The 15028-nt window shown below is 36.8% G+C and overlaps 1 long non-coding RNA gene across 1 annotated transcript; it reads left to right on the top strand.

The window, feature by feature from the left end:
- The first annotated feature begins 6354 nt into the window (after nt 1–6354).
- Nucleotides 6355–12205, top strand: LOC123596742. Its single transcript, XR_006711844.1, has 3 exons — nt 6355–6439; nt 6539–6681; nt 12064–12205. It is a non-coding gene; the product is annotated as an uncharacterized LOC123596742 (long non-coding RNA).
- The last annotated feature ends 2823 nt before the right edge of the window (nt 12206–15028 follow it).

The raw sequence follows: 15028 nt of genomic DNA, 5'->3' as shown, positions 1-15028 counted from the left end.
CCAAGCCTTGATGCAAAAGAAAATGAATCATAATGCATTCCAAAGGAGTAATCGCCTTGGTCGGGGAATTATTCACCTATAGAAAAAAGGAAGAAAGTTGTCCCTTATCTCAATTTCCTATAGCTGGCCAGGAGAAACCTCATCACCTGGCTCAGAATTTTTGCTGGCTATGCTACTGGCAGCCAAAAGCCCTGTCAGTCTTGTGAGGTGCTGGGAGTAGTCATTCTTACCCAGGCTTGACCCTACCTCTGAGAGCTGACCTGGTCTTTCCTGTTTTTTCTTAGCCCTCCATTTCCCACCTGCAGGACCTTGGGGGTATGGACTGTGACCAAGCAAGACTTTCCTGGTTGTCGTGGGCTACTCATTTTATTTTGGCCCAATGATAACTTACATATTGATCACTGGCCGTTGAGGGAGCGGATTAAAGGGCCAAAGTTAAGGCCTATTCCCCTGCATTTTTCCACACTGCCCACGTAAATATGTTTCAACCATGTGGATATCCATTTCTGGCATACAGTGGGCTATGCTTAGTAAAATGGCTCCTAAGTATCTTAGTAAAAGCCCTTCGTGTATCATCCCTCCCTCAAATGGCAGAGGCATCCATTCCTCTGCTGAACAGGAACAACACAAATGTGGAGGATTTGGAGGCTGGCACCAAGGGTATTGCCATCATTTTTTCAGTCTTTGGATCAAAGCAGGAGGAATTTTAATCTTAACCCAGTGTACTTTTAAAATCCATTTATTTTAACCTTAGTCCGTCTTGACCACATATGAAATTTCTTTTTAAAGATTTTCCTTCATGAATCTTCTACAACTTTTCTTTGCATTTAGATTTTTTCCCAAGCCATTTCTCTCCAAATAACCAGTCTCATTTAGGACAAAATCACTTTCTTTTACCTCCAACAAAAATATATTTCCATTTTTTATATCTTTCTTTCATATCTCCTACTTTTCTACATACAGAGTTGTTTTTCTTATTTTTATCAGTTTTAACTACATTTAGCAGAATTTTAACTCTTAGAAAGCTTAGTCTCCAGTGAAAATTAAGTAGTAACCAATTGTGAACTCTATGTTACATTAGATTTTTTTTTGTTGTTGGCAAAGTTATGAATCCATTAAGCACAAAGCATGTTTTCGCACAGATCCAACGATCCTTAGGGTTTTTTTTGTTTGTTTGTTTTTGTTTTTGTTTTTTTTTTTTTGTTTTTGTTTTTGTTTTGCAACAAGCCAGAAACACAAAACTACATCTAGTAATTAGTGCTTTTATTAGCCTCTTATCTCGTTAGATATCCAATGAATTCAATCTCAATTTATCATGCAAGCAAAACTTTAACATTTTAGGTTACCAAAGACTTTGAAAGTTATCTTAACAATTACCCATGAAAACTGAGACAAAGTTAACTGTCACTTTAGGTTATCCTTTTGTTAACAAATTGGAACAGAGGTAACATGAGCTTATTTGACCTTCAGCAAATCTAGGTGGAATAAAAGCTTGTTTTTTGTTTTTTTGTTTTTTGTCTTTTTTTAATGTTGATAAACATTAGACAAACCAACAAACTTAAATTAGCTTAAATACTGAATATGTTTTATTTGGGCATTTATTGGACAATTTGTTCCCATGGTTACTTTTTACCTGGAAAGCTGGTGGGGAAATCAGAAGTCAGTGGTCTTCACTCCTTGACATCTAAGGTGCGAGGAGGAGCTGATGGTGTCTGAGGCATTGAGGAGTCAGTTGTGCCGGCCGCCCCCCCCCCCCCAAGCTGGTGCAGACACAGGAGTGGGGGAAGGGAAGGCAGAAGACACGAGGTGCCAGAGGAAAGCAGAGAAAGAGAATTCCCAGTTTTAAATCTTGTCAGCTCAGACAGAGGAGCAGACTCCAGGTTTCTTTTGTTTTGTTTTGTTCTCCACTAGTGGAATTAGGCAGTTCATGTCTGTCTGGAGAAGACAGGGAATTTCCCTGAAACAAAGGGAGTTTTGGCAGCTGCTTGGGAATATTCCTTAAAGTCCCTGTTCTGAGGTAGAATAACCAGAGACAGTTGGCTCTAATTATCATAGTCATTGACCCAGGAAATGAACATGAGACAAGTCACAGGGCGACTCCAACCTGCTACCTGGCGCCCAGGGCCCAGCGCCTAAGAGTTGCAGCTTCGTTCCTCGTCCCCTGTGGAACTACTAGTGCAACTCTGGGAGGTGATCCCTTCTGCCTCTTATGGGCAGGTCTGCCGAAAGGAACATGGGTTCTTACCAGTCTGACGGGCACTCCCTGGGCCGGTTCCCGGACCTCACGGGTTCCGTTGGCGGACACGGAGTCCTCCCCCGGGTGTGCTGGTAAGGCTAGTCTTCTGCGGATCAAGGGGTCTGCTGGTGCCAGGAGAGGCCATCTCTCCTGGTGCCCCCAGGTTCCTATCCCCAGTGGCAAAGGAGGTGGAAATGCACTGTGTCCGAATCTTGGATGCAAGCCCCCAAGTAATGTAGCAGGGTTCTCGCCCAGAGAGCCGTGACATCAAGGCTTTTCTTTCCAGGAAGCAACTTTATTCCTGCTGGCACCACTCAGTTGGGTTTGTACCCGAAGAACTGAGCCCCAAGCACCATGTGCATAGTTGTTAATATATTTTTTACTTATTTGTCTCCCATATATGGTAGCACACAAACATGCAGTCTGATTAAGTGGTCTCATGTTACAAGGTCATGAGGGATGTTGTCACGTATGTGTATAGCCAGGTTGCCTTGAGGTTTTGGGTTTTTTTTTCCCTTAGGAGATCCTACCACAATATAATTTACTGTATATAATTCTATATAGTATATATCTGAACAGATATATAGATATAAATACCTGTGATGTGTTTATTCCATTTTTAATTTAGAATATTATAAAATGTTGCAAAAACCTTTTCTAGATTTCTGTCTTTATCTGGACCCCACTTTGTCTGAGTATTATGAACTTGGTGCATGTACTTGTAATATTATTCTGCACATTTTTATAGTAAAGGTATCCATTAAAATGAGATATGGTTTTGTGCCTTATATTTTAAATGATAACATAAATGACAATACTTTTGCCACTTGCCCCTTTTATTTAGCATCATATTTTTAAACTGTATCCTTATTGATACATACAGACTTGGCTCATTCCTTTTAAGTTCAGTTGACTATTTTCTAGTTAACACTTCATAGTTATCAGGTCATATATTTGTTTTCTCAAGGGTCAAGTGTGTTCTGCTTTGTTTAATTTTGCCTTGTTTTGCTTTAATTTTTTTTTCTCTAAAAAATTAGGGAGTTTCAAAAACACCAAGAAAAATGTGTTCTGTGGCTTTTTTTCAGTTTTGTCAATGATGGGGCCAGGAGGAGAGCCTTTTAGTCAGGAGCAGAAAGACTCAGGTTAATTCACAAAGTTCACTGCGTTATTATTCACTTTAACCCTGAGAAAAAAAGATCAAAAGCTCCACACATCACTACAAGTCCAGTAATTTGGATGACACCTCATACGTGATGCCCAAATATGTCCCATACATGACATCACAACCACTAACACTTATATATTTGTAAGTCAGAAGATTATCTTCTGGATGATCTGTATGCTACAAATGCCTTTTATTCTATGGACAACACTTTCAAGGGTTGAGAAGTACAATGCTTTTTTCAACAAAAATTTAAGTATAAAATAATCATTGATCCTTGATACAAAATATTCCTGTTAGAAAATATACGATCAAGTGAAATTTCAAAGGCGCAGGCAAAAATATGATCTTTTAAGTCATACAAAAAAGTTGCGGGGGTGGACTATACTTTGAACTATATGTTTTCTTTTAAAATAATAGTTTTTTTTTTCTTCTTTGGGCAAAAATATTTGGTTGCTTGAAATGTATTTATATTAGACACCGTTACCTTCCCTATTTTATGACCTGATTTTAATTTGCTTAGCTCTGGCACATAGGTTGAGCAACATACTTTACAGTGAAGTCAAAACCTGACAGATTTATGGGGTGCCTGGGTGGCTCAGTCGGTTAAGTGGCCAACTTCAGCTCAGGTCATGATCTCACAGTTTGTAAGTTAGAGCCCAGCATCAGGCTCTGTGCTCACAGCTCAGAGCCTGGAAACTTCTTCGCATTCTGTGCCTCACTCTTTCTCTGCCCCTATCCCACTTGCACTTTGTATCTCTCTCTCTCAAAAATAAACATTAAAGAAAAATAAAAAGTAAAAGTTAAGGGATTATATATACACATACCCTGATTAAAGGTACGTCTTTTATAAATGGTTATAAACTTATCTTTTTTGTGGTTAATTGAGAAAAGCATTCTAGTTATGAACAAGATTTTGACAAGTTATAAACAGTGTCTTATCAAATCTGAGATGCTGTCAAATATACCTCCCTTCCTTCTTATAAAATTTCTTTTTCAGAGAAATAATAGCAGGTGTATAAAAGCCTCTTAAAAAAATAAAAATAAAATAAAATAATAAAAAAATAAAATAAATAAAATAAAAATTAAAAAAAAAAGAAAGCCTCTTATTTTCCTCCAGTATATATAATATTGACTACATTGAGTTATACATTCTTCATTTTTTTAGGAAAATATCCTGTTTATTAAAAAGGTTTATTTTTATTTTATTTCGTAGGAAGAATGAATTTAAATTTAATCGACTCCCCCATTTGTTTGGCCTCAGTCCATATAGTTAGATTTTTTTATCTGACATACTGATATGATGAAAATATAATAAATTAGTATTGAATTAAGTAGTGACTATTGTAGGTTATATTTCTTATTTAATGTGAGTTATTTGACATTTTTACAAATTTCCAGTAGATATCTTGGGGAATTTTTTGTTCATTTGTTATTATTCCTCAGTTTTAGAAAAATGTTGACAGGGAATATTGGCACTAAAATTTCATGATTTAGATTTTTCTTTATAACTTACTATTTTGTATGAAAGTCTCATGGGTATTAGAAAATAATATTTATACTTTTCTTTTTGAGGAAGAGAGAAAGAGAGAGAGAGAGCATGAGCAGAAAGGGGCAGAAGGAGAGAGAGAAAAAATCTTAAGCAGGCTCCACACCCAGTGAAGCCCAACACAGGCCCTTGATCTCATGACGACAAGGTCATGATCAGAGCTGAAATCGAGTCAGATGCTTAACCAGTTGAGCCACCCAGGAGCCCCATGTATATTTTTATAATGTTTCATGTAAAATATACATTATTGATTACATCATTCACATATACTGTGAATGTATCTATATTATCTTTTGACTTAAATTTTTTACAAATGATTGAACGATGTGTGTTAAAATCATTTCCTAAGAATGTCTTTTTGCTTTACATTGTAAGTGATATATTTATCCATAAGAAACCTTTTTATCCAGTTTAATTATTTTGACTTTAAATCTTCTTTGTCATGCATTAATACTGATGCTCATTTGTTCATTATTGATGATCACCACACCAGCTCTTCCACATCAGCTCATAAAATCAGAGGACCAAATTATTGCTTTATGATGAAATGTCAAACTAAACACTTGCATGGATGTGAGTGGCTGCTTTTTTCACTACAAGCAAAGCTACACTATTATGATGAGAAGTTTGATTGTGAGAAAGGAATCAAGTAAGTGTAGTTAACTAACATGACCAGACGACTGATGGTATTAAGAGGGGCAATACACTGGCCTTTGTATTGAATGACTCAAAATGGAGAATCTTTATAGGTTATAGGCTACACTTCTCTTTCTTTTATTAAAATACCTTTGTATTTAATTTTGTTTTATCATGTTAGAAGTTTGAGTTTATAAATAACATACTATAAGTTTCTGACGCAATAAAAGATAAGTTCTCATGGAGTGAGAACTTGCATATGTCTGAGGACTCACCTCTTGAAGTAGAAGGCTGGTTTCTAGCTTTCATTGACCATAAAATATGGCAGACCTCAATGCCTTCTCTGACTGGGGCCACTCACATTCTTCTTTTTTAATACAGGCTTTTAATATATTTTGGTAATTATTATTTTTAATTATTACAAAAAAGTTTGCAGCTACAGAGTAAAAGTTTCTTACTTTGAATGATACAATATCTTCATGTTTATGGTTATGGCACAGTTTCTATCAGATGATTTTCAGTCTCTATTCAAACATTTGGGTCTCTGAAGAAAAGAGAATGAAAACATTTAGATTATAGTATTATGATGACAGATAAAATGTCCATTTGTGTGTGTGTGTGTGTGTGTGTGTGTGTGTGTGTGTGTAATTAGTAAAGTATGAGACTTGGTTGGAGAAAGCATTGTGACATCATACTGAAGCTGTCCTATCCATGTTGGTTGTTAGAAACCAATTAGCTGGAATAGTGTTCTTCTATAAGACCAAGGATGACAGTGGCTGACCTCCCACTCCAACTACATATACACAGCTCCATACTCTCAGAGAGTCTTGCATCCCACAATGGGGGCAAACTGGGAGTAAGTATGTCGCTTGGCATTCTGTGTACCAGCACTGGAATGCTACTTTCAGAAGAACTGGAGAGATTGATGCTTGCTTCTCATCTGCTCTTGTCCCAGAACCCAGCTTCTGAACTTTGTGGCATTAGATTCTGCTGGTTATCTATTGGACTCTGACCTTACCCATGATGTCATAACTGTTGCTCAGCCTTCCCACATTCTCTCACCTGTACTACATCTTGCAAGATTCTACAAAATTTCTGGTATGTGGCTGGCACTTGTCCTCTATTTTCAATGTAGTACAAATATTTCCCTGTGGATTGAAGGAGTTGGAGAGATAGTAGGAAAGAAGTCAAATGAGCAAGGCCAGTTTTCCCTGTTACAGTGAAATATGTCATTAACTTAATTTAGACTGTTTAATCAACCTTTTAGTGAATTGCTTTGTAATAGTTAAAGGCATACTGGGCTGAGACTAAGGATAAATAGACCTGTTAGGAACCTACTACATGAACTTACCCCGGCCACCTAATCAATTGGAGCTTCAGGTTTATTACCTGAAATATGAGATAAAAAGGGTTTTTTGGGGTTTTAAAAAATTTTTTTATTGTTTATTTAATTTTGAGACAGAGACAGAGACAGAGACAGAGACAGAGAGACAGAGTGTGAGTGGGGGAGGAACAGAGAGAGTGGGAGGTACAGAATCCAAAGCAGACTCCAGGCTCTGAGCCATCAGCACGGAGCCAGATATGGGGCTCAAACTCACAGACTGCGAGATCATGACCTGAGCTGAAGTCGACCACTGAACCAACTGAGCCACCCAGGTGCCCCAAAAAGGGTTTTGATCTGTAAAGTTCCTCTCACCTATCTTTCTTAATGACTCTGTGGGTTTTTGTTTTCTTTTGTTTTGTCTTGTTTTTAATGTTTATTTATTTATTTTGAGAGAGACAGTGCAAGCAGGGGAGGGGCAGAGAGAGAGAGGAAGAGAGAATCCCAAGCAGGCTCCATGCTGCCAGCACAGAGCCCAATGTGGGGCTCAATCCCATGAACCATAAGATCATGATCTGAGCTGAAACCAAGAGTAGGACATTTAACCAACTGAGCCAGCCAGGTGCTCCATTGACTTTGTGTTTTTTAACTGAAGCATTTCAGTAGGACTACATTTCATTGCAGTTTGACTATTATGAGTTAACCCTGACATGTATGTAAAAGTCTATTCCTAAATAAGGAGTGTCATTCCCTCTGAATTTTGAGCAGACTGCAGTAATGACAAATAACCTCTGTGCACCCACTTTATGTATCTATCACATGGTAATTATTCCTTTATAATATTTGATACTGTAGATATTTTAAGGGCCATTTCTCCTGGCTGTTCTTGCTGAAAGATGTTATGCTCCATTACTCAACATTTAGAACTAATGACAGTTCCTCAGCTTGTTGTCAGCTAGCTCCCACTTTTATCTCCAGGACACTCATGATGGCAAAGGGCATCTTTTGAAAGATTTTAAAATCAAGAGAGATCATGTTCATGAAGTCCTTGGTCCCTGTCAATTCTTCAGCAAAATATTTAGTCACCTGACAGCTCATAGGGAGGCAAATGCACGTTAGGAAGCTCCAATTCACTAAGGAAGTAGCAAACAAAACTGCTGCTTGTAAAAGGGAGGTAGTACTTAATGCTTTCCTAGAAGTTTAATTTATTTCATTGCTTCATGCCATGGTAAGTCATGCAAAATTGTCAGATACAGAAAATTTCTTGGGATTGGTATATATGATGACAAAATTAATTATATTAACTAAATTGACCAGCAAATTTTTCAAACATCTTATTACCTAATATCTAAAGAGTTTTTCTTTTCTTTTTAATTGTGGTTGGAAATACATTTGACTCTTGGAATGGATCATAGGTGTTACCTTGTACTCCATCCCAGCCAGTTCAGTGAGTCCTTCTACTATAGCCATGACAGGTGGCCATCAGCTTTGATTAAGCATGTCTCATTATAGAGAAATCTCTATTACCAGCCTAGATATTTCTGTTTTTTAACACATTTTTTAAAACTTAGGTTTACTAATTTTCCCTGGATTCTACCAGTTGGTCCTAATTTTTCACCTACACCCTCACCCCTAGTCTTATCGTCCACCTCTGTATCTGCATAAAGGAGAGGCCCCTTTCATTCAAGCATGTAGAATCATCTGACAAGTCAGTTATGTATATGATGTGGGTGTAATTAATGCCTACTATATATGATGCATCAGGCCAGACACTAGAGTAAAATAGTGATTAGGGTAACAATTGTAGCTGCCCTCAGAGAATTTACTCACTAGGAGAAATGTAGACAAATGGACTTTTCATTTCAATATATGATCAGTGTTTCAAATCTCTGAATACAAGTTTTGGGAAATACCGTTGCAAAGAATACATGTTCAATCCTCCCCACACCAAAAATTAATAATTTTAACAATATATTACATTTTTATAGTACTTAAAATATAATATTACATTGCATCTGTGTAGTACTTAATAGAATAAGAATGAAAAAATCCTCTTCATAATAATTGGGAGTGCCACCTCAATAGTACTTTAATGTGTATTGTCACCTTGGCTTCATTTTTTTTCTTCCAAATTTTTATTTAAATTCTAGTTAGTTAACATATAATGCAATATTGGTTTCAGGAGTAGAATTTAGTGATTCATCACTTCCATGTAACACCCAGTGCTCATCATAGCAAGTGCCCTCCGTAATGCCCATCATCCATTTAGCCCCTCCTCCAACCTCCTTCCTCCATCAACCCTCAGTTTGTTCTCTCTTGATAAGAGTCTCTTATGGTTTGCTTCCCTCTCTCCTTTTGTTCCCCTTCCTGTATGTTCATATGATTTATTTCCTAAATTCCACATATGAGTGAAATCATGTGGTATCTGTCTTTCTCTGACTGACTGATTTTGCTTAGCATAATATACTCTAGTTCCATCCACATTGCTGCAAATGACAAGATTTCATTCTTTTTGATGGCCAAATAATATTCCATTGCATATACAGACCATATCTTCTTTATTCATTCATCAATAGATGGACACTTGGGTTCTTTATATAGTTGGCTATTGTTGATAATGCTGCTGTAAACATCAGGATGCATGCACCCCTTCAAATCTGTATCTTTGTATCCTTTGGGTAAATATCTCATTGTGCAACTGCTGGATCATAGGGTAGTTCTATTTTTAGTTTTGGAAGGAACCACCGTACTGTTCTCCAGAGTGGCTGTACAAGTTTGCATTCCCACCACCAGTGCAAGAGGGTTCCCCTTTCTCTGCATCCTCACCAACACCTGTTATTTCTTGTGTTGTTAATTTTAGCCATTGTGACAGGTGTGAGGTGGTATCTTATGGTGGTTTTGATTTGCATTTCCCTGATGATGAGTGATGTTGAACATCTTTTTACGTGTTTGTTAGCCATCTAATGTCTTCTTTGGAAAAATATGTGCCTATGTCTTCTGCCCATTTCTTAACTGGATTATTTGTTTTTTTGGGTGCTGAGTTTGATAAGTTCTTTATAGATTTTGGATACTAATTCTTTATCAGATATGTCATTTGAAAACATCTTCTCACATTCCATAGGCTGCCTTATAGTTTTGTTGACTGTTTCCTTTGCTGTGTAGAAGCTTTTTGTCTTGATAAAGTCCCAATAGTTCATTTTTGCGTTTGTTTCCCTTGACTCTGGAGACATGTCTAATAAAACATAGCTCTGGCCAAGGCCAAAGAGGTTGCTGCCTGTGTTCTCTTCTAGGATTTATATGGTTTCCTCACATTTAGATATTTCATCCTTTTCGAATTTATTTTTGTGTATGGGGGTAAGGAAGTGATCCAGGAAGTGATTCATTATTTTGCATGTTACTGTACTGTTTTCCCAAGACCATTTTTGAAGAGATTGTTTTTGCCACTGAATATTTTTTCCTACTTTGTTGAAGATGAGTTGACCATACAGTTGTGGGTCCATTTCTGGGTTTTCTATTCTGTTCCATAGATCTATGTGTCTCTTTTTGTGCCAGTACCATATAGGCTTGGTGACTACAGCTTTGTAATATAGCTTAGAGTCCTTGGCTTCATTTTTAAGTAAGAGAAACTGATTCATCAGCATCTCATTTAAAGTCATAGAATTAGTGAGTGGAAGAGCTAGATTCAATACCCAGTTCTCCAACTCAGGTGTCTGCTGAATATTAGCCATTGGAAAAGCAGCTTTGTGTTTGCATGGGGAAGAGGTATCATGTGCTTTTGAATCAGTCTTATAAAGTGATACTAAGTAGCATAAATGGCAAGCAGGTCCAACAGAGGAATGGACATGTAGAAAGGACTTACTTGTATATACATATTTAAAATATGAATATTTAGGGGCGCCTGGGTGGCGCAGTCGGTTGAGCGTCCGACTTCAGACAGGTCACAATCTTGCGGTCCGTGAGTTCGAGCCCGCGTCAGGCTCTGGGCTGATGGCTCAGAGCCTGGAGCCTGTTTCCGATTCTGTGTCTCCCTCTCTCTCTGCCCCTCCCCCCGTTCATGCTCTGTCTCTCTCTGTCCCAAAAATAAAATAAAACGTTGAAAAAAAAAAAGAAAAAAAATAAAATATGAATATTTATAACAAAAATTGTTTTAATTGATGCTCAAGTAATAGTGATATGGTTGTTAGAAATGCACATTGCAATTTTAGATGTGAATAATTTGAAATATGTTTATAAGAAACAAAGACACTTCATTAGATAGCTCTGGATATAAGTATTGAGGATGTCTACATTTACTATTCCAGTGGACTTCAGGCTTCACACAGTCAGATAAGCCTACTGAAAACAAATTGCAAGGGTGCCTATAAAATAAGTACCAAAAAACATAACAGGACACTTGAACTTCATAACTCTCAGAATTTTGTCTTGATTAATTTTGAGAGTGAGTGGTCTGATAGATATTGATTGTCCTGAAAATGTTAATCAATAGCAGAAAAGTCAGAGGTGAGTCAGTTAGTCCTGGGTTATTATTCTGCACAGAACTCTATCATTCAATTTTTGCTGTTAATGAACACGTGATCAAGAAATTAAAAAAACCCACAACTATAAAGGTATATAGACTATTTTCCTGTCATGAGGACATTTGTTTAGAACCTCAGGAATTAAAGGCATTTAAGCTTTTCTTTCTTAGATAGTCTTAACAGTAACAGAGAGAATTTGTACTTAATTGAGAAGGTTTAATCATCACTATTTCTAGTTAACTTCAATTTCACACAATTTGTAAAAAACATACATGAATAGTTTAAATGACTTTCTAATTCCAAAAGTGAGAAAGAAAGTCCAGAACTCCCTTAACATTTTCATGGATATACTGATTCTTTAAAGTTCATGTTTGCAAGTACATTTCAATTTACAAGTGACTGTAAAGTAGTCATAAAAAAGCAAGTATACTATTTACCCTCAAAGCCTTATTTCAAATATGTTCGACAGAAGATAATAGTATGCACTTGAGGCAAGATAATTTTAGAGAACTTGAGAGAAGTAATATCACTTTTTGGATAAAACATAATTGGAAATTATAGAAAATAATACTTAGATACATAATTCATTCACTTTATGTAACTCAACAAATAATATTTAAAATCCAATTTCTTTCCTTGTAGGTCAAGAAAATGCATCTGTTTCCCTTTGCTCATCCTTTACATAATTCTGACTCTAAAACTGAGGGTAGGTGGAAATTTTTTTTTAATTTGATTTAACTTTATTTTTTATTTTTTAAAATTTACATCCAAATTAGTTAGTATATAGTGAAGCAATGATTTCAGTAGATTCCTTAATGCCCCTTACCCATTTAGCCCATCCCCCCCTCCCACAACCCCTCCAGCAACCCTCAGTTTGTTCTTCATATTTATGAGTCTCTTTTGTTTTGTCTCCCTCCCTGTTTTTATATTATTTTTGTTTCCGTTCCCTTATGTTCATCTGTTTTGTCTCTTAAAGTCCTCATATGAGTGAAGTCATATGATTTTTGTCTTTCTCTGACTAATTTCACTTAGCATAATACCCTCCAGTTCCATCCACATAGTTGCAAATGGCAAGATGTCATTCTTTTTTATTGCTGAGTAATACTCCATTCTATATATATATATATATATATATATATATATATATATATATATACCATATTTTCTTTATCCATCTATCCATAGATAGACATTTGGGCTCTTTCCATACTTTGGCTATTGTGGATAGTGCTGCTATAAACATGGGGGTGCATTTGTCCCTTGGAAACAGCATACCTGTATCTCTTGGATAAATACCTAGTAGTGCAATTGCTGGGTCATAGGGTAGTTCTATTTTTAGTTTTTTTGAGAAACCTTCATACTGTTTTCCAGAGTGGCTGCACCAGCTTGCCTTCCCATCAACAATGCAAAAGAGATCCTCTTTCTCCGCATCCTCGCCAACATCTGTTGTTGCCTGAGTTGTTAACGTTAGCCATTCTGACAGGTGTGAGGTGGTATCTCATGGTGTGAGGTGAGCTGTGAGGTGTGTATCTCATTGTGGTTTTGATTTGTATTTCCCTGATGATGGAGTGATGTTGAACATTTTTTCATGTGTTGGTTGGCCATCTGGATGTCTTCTTTGGAGAAGTGTCTATTCATATTTTTGCCCATTTCTTCGCTGGATTATTTGTTATTTGGTTGTTGAGTTTGATAAGTTCTTTGTAGATTTTGGATACTAACCCTTTATCTGATATGTCATTTGCAAATATCTTCTCCCATTCTGTCAGTTGCCTTTTAGTTTTGCTGATTGTTTCCTTTGCTGTGCAGAAGCTTTTTATTTTGATGAGGTCCCAGTAGTTCATTTTTGCTTTTGTTTCCATTGCCTCTGGAGACATGTTGAGTAAAAAATTGCTGCGGGAAAGATCAAAGAGGTTTTTGCCTGCTTTCTCCTCGAGGATTTTGATGGCTTCCTGTCTTACATTGAGGTCTTTCATCCACTTTGAGTTTATTTTTGTGTATGGTGTAAGAAAGTGGTCCATGTTCATTCTTCTGCATGTCCCTGTCCAGTTTTCCCAGCACCACTTGCTGAAGAGACTGTCTTTATTCCATTGGATATTCTTTCCTGCTTCGTCAAAGATTAGTTGCCCATATGTTTGTGGGTCCATTTCTGGGTTCTCTATTCTATTCCATTGATCTGAGTGTCTGTTCTTCGGAACTTCTTTTTTTAAGTTTATTTATTTATTTATTTATTTATTTATTTATTTATTGAGAGAGAGAGAGAGAGAGAGAGAGAGGGCACACAAGCAGAGGAGGGGCGGAGAGAGAGGATGAGAGAGAATCCAAAGCAGGCTCCATGCTGTCAGTGCAGAGCCCAACGGGAGCCTTGAACCCACAGACCATGAGATCATGACCTGAGATGAAATCAAGAGTTAGATGCATAACCAACTCAGCCTCCCACATGCCCCTACTCCTTTTTTTTTAAGTATTTTAATTCTAGTAAACACACAGTGTTATATTAGTTTCAGGTGTACTATATGGTGATTCAACAATTCTATACGTTACTTAGGGTTCATAATGGTAAGTGTATTCTTTAATACCCATCACCTATTTAACGCATTCCCTTCCCCCCACCTCACCTCTGGCAAACATCAGTGTGTTCTCTATAGTTGTCTGTTTCTTGGTTTGTCTCTCTCTCTCTTTCTTTCCTTTGCTCATTTGTTTTCTTGCTTAACTTCCTATTAGGAGTAAAATGACATGGTATTTGTGTTTCTCTATTTCACTTAGCAGTATACTTTCTAAATCTATCCATGTTGTTGCAAATGGCAAAATTTCATTCTTTTTTATGGCTGAATAATAACTCTCTGTGTGCATGTGTGTGTGTGTGTGTGTGTGTGTGTGTGTGTGTGTGTGTGACATTTTCTTTTTCTATCAATGGACACTTGAGCTATTTCCATAATTTGGCTGTTGGAATAATGCTGCAATAAACATGGAGGCGCATGTTCCCTTTGAATTGATGTTTTTGTATTTTTAGGGTAAATACCTAGTAGTGCAATTACTGGATCATAAGATAGTTCTATTTTTAACTTTTTGGAGCCTCCATACTGTTTTCCACAGTAGCTGCATCAGTTTGCATTCCCACCAACAGTGTTAGAGGGTTCGTTTTTCTCCACTTTCTCACCAATGCTTGTTGTTTCTTGTGTTCTTGATTTTAGCCATCCTGATAGTTTAAGGTGATATCACATGGTAGTTTTTGATTTGCATTTCCCTGATGCTGAGTGATGTTGAGCATATTTTCATGTGTCTCTTAGCCATCTGGATGTCTGCTTTGGAAAAGTGTCTATTCGTGTCTTCTGCTCATTTCTTAACTGGGTTGTTTTCTGGGTGTTGAGTTGTATAAGTTCTTTATAAATTTTGGATTTTAAGACTTTATTGGATATATAATTTACAAATATCTTCTCCCATTTTGTAAGTTGCCTTTTAGTTTTGCTGATTGTTTCATTTGCTGTGAAGAAGCTTTTTATTTTGATGCAATTCCAGTAGTTGATTTTTGCTTTTATTTTCCTTGCCTCAGGAGACATACCTAGAAAAAGGTTGCTGTAGACAGTGTCAGAGAAAATACTGCCTGTGC

The sequence above is a fragment of the Leopardus geoffroyi genome, chromosome C1 (genome assembly GCF_018350155.1).
Source record: "Leopardus geoffroyi isolate Oge1 chromosome C1, O.geoffroyi_Oge1_pat1.0, whole genome shotgun sequence".
In the NCBI taxonomy this organism is placed as follows: Eukaryota; Metazoa; Chordata; class Mammalia; order Carnivora; family Felidae; genus Leopardus; species Leopardus geoffroyi.
Note: the sequence above shows the minus strand (reverse complement) of the source record. Positions and strands in the feature narration are given on the sequence as shown.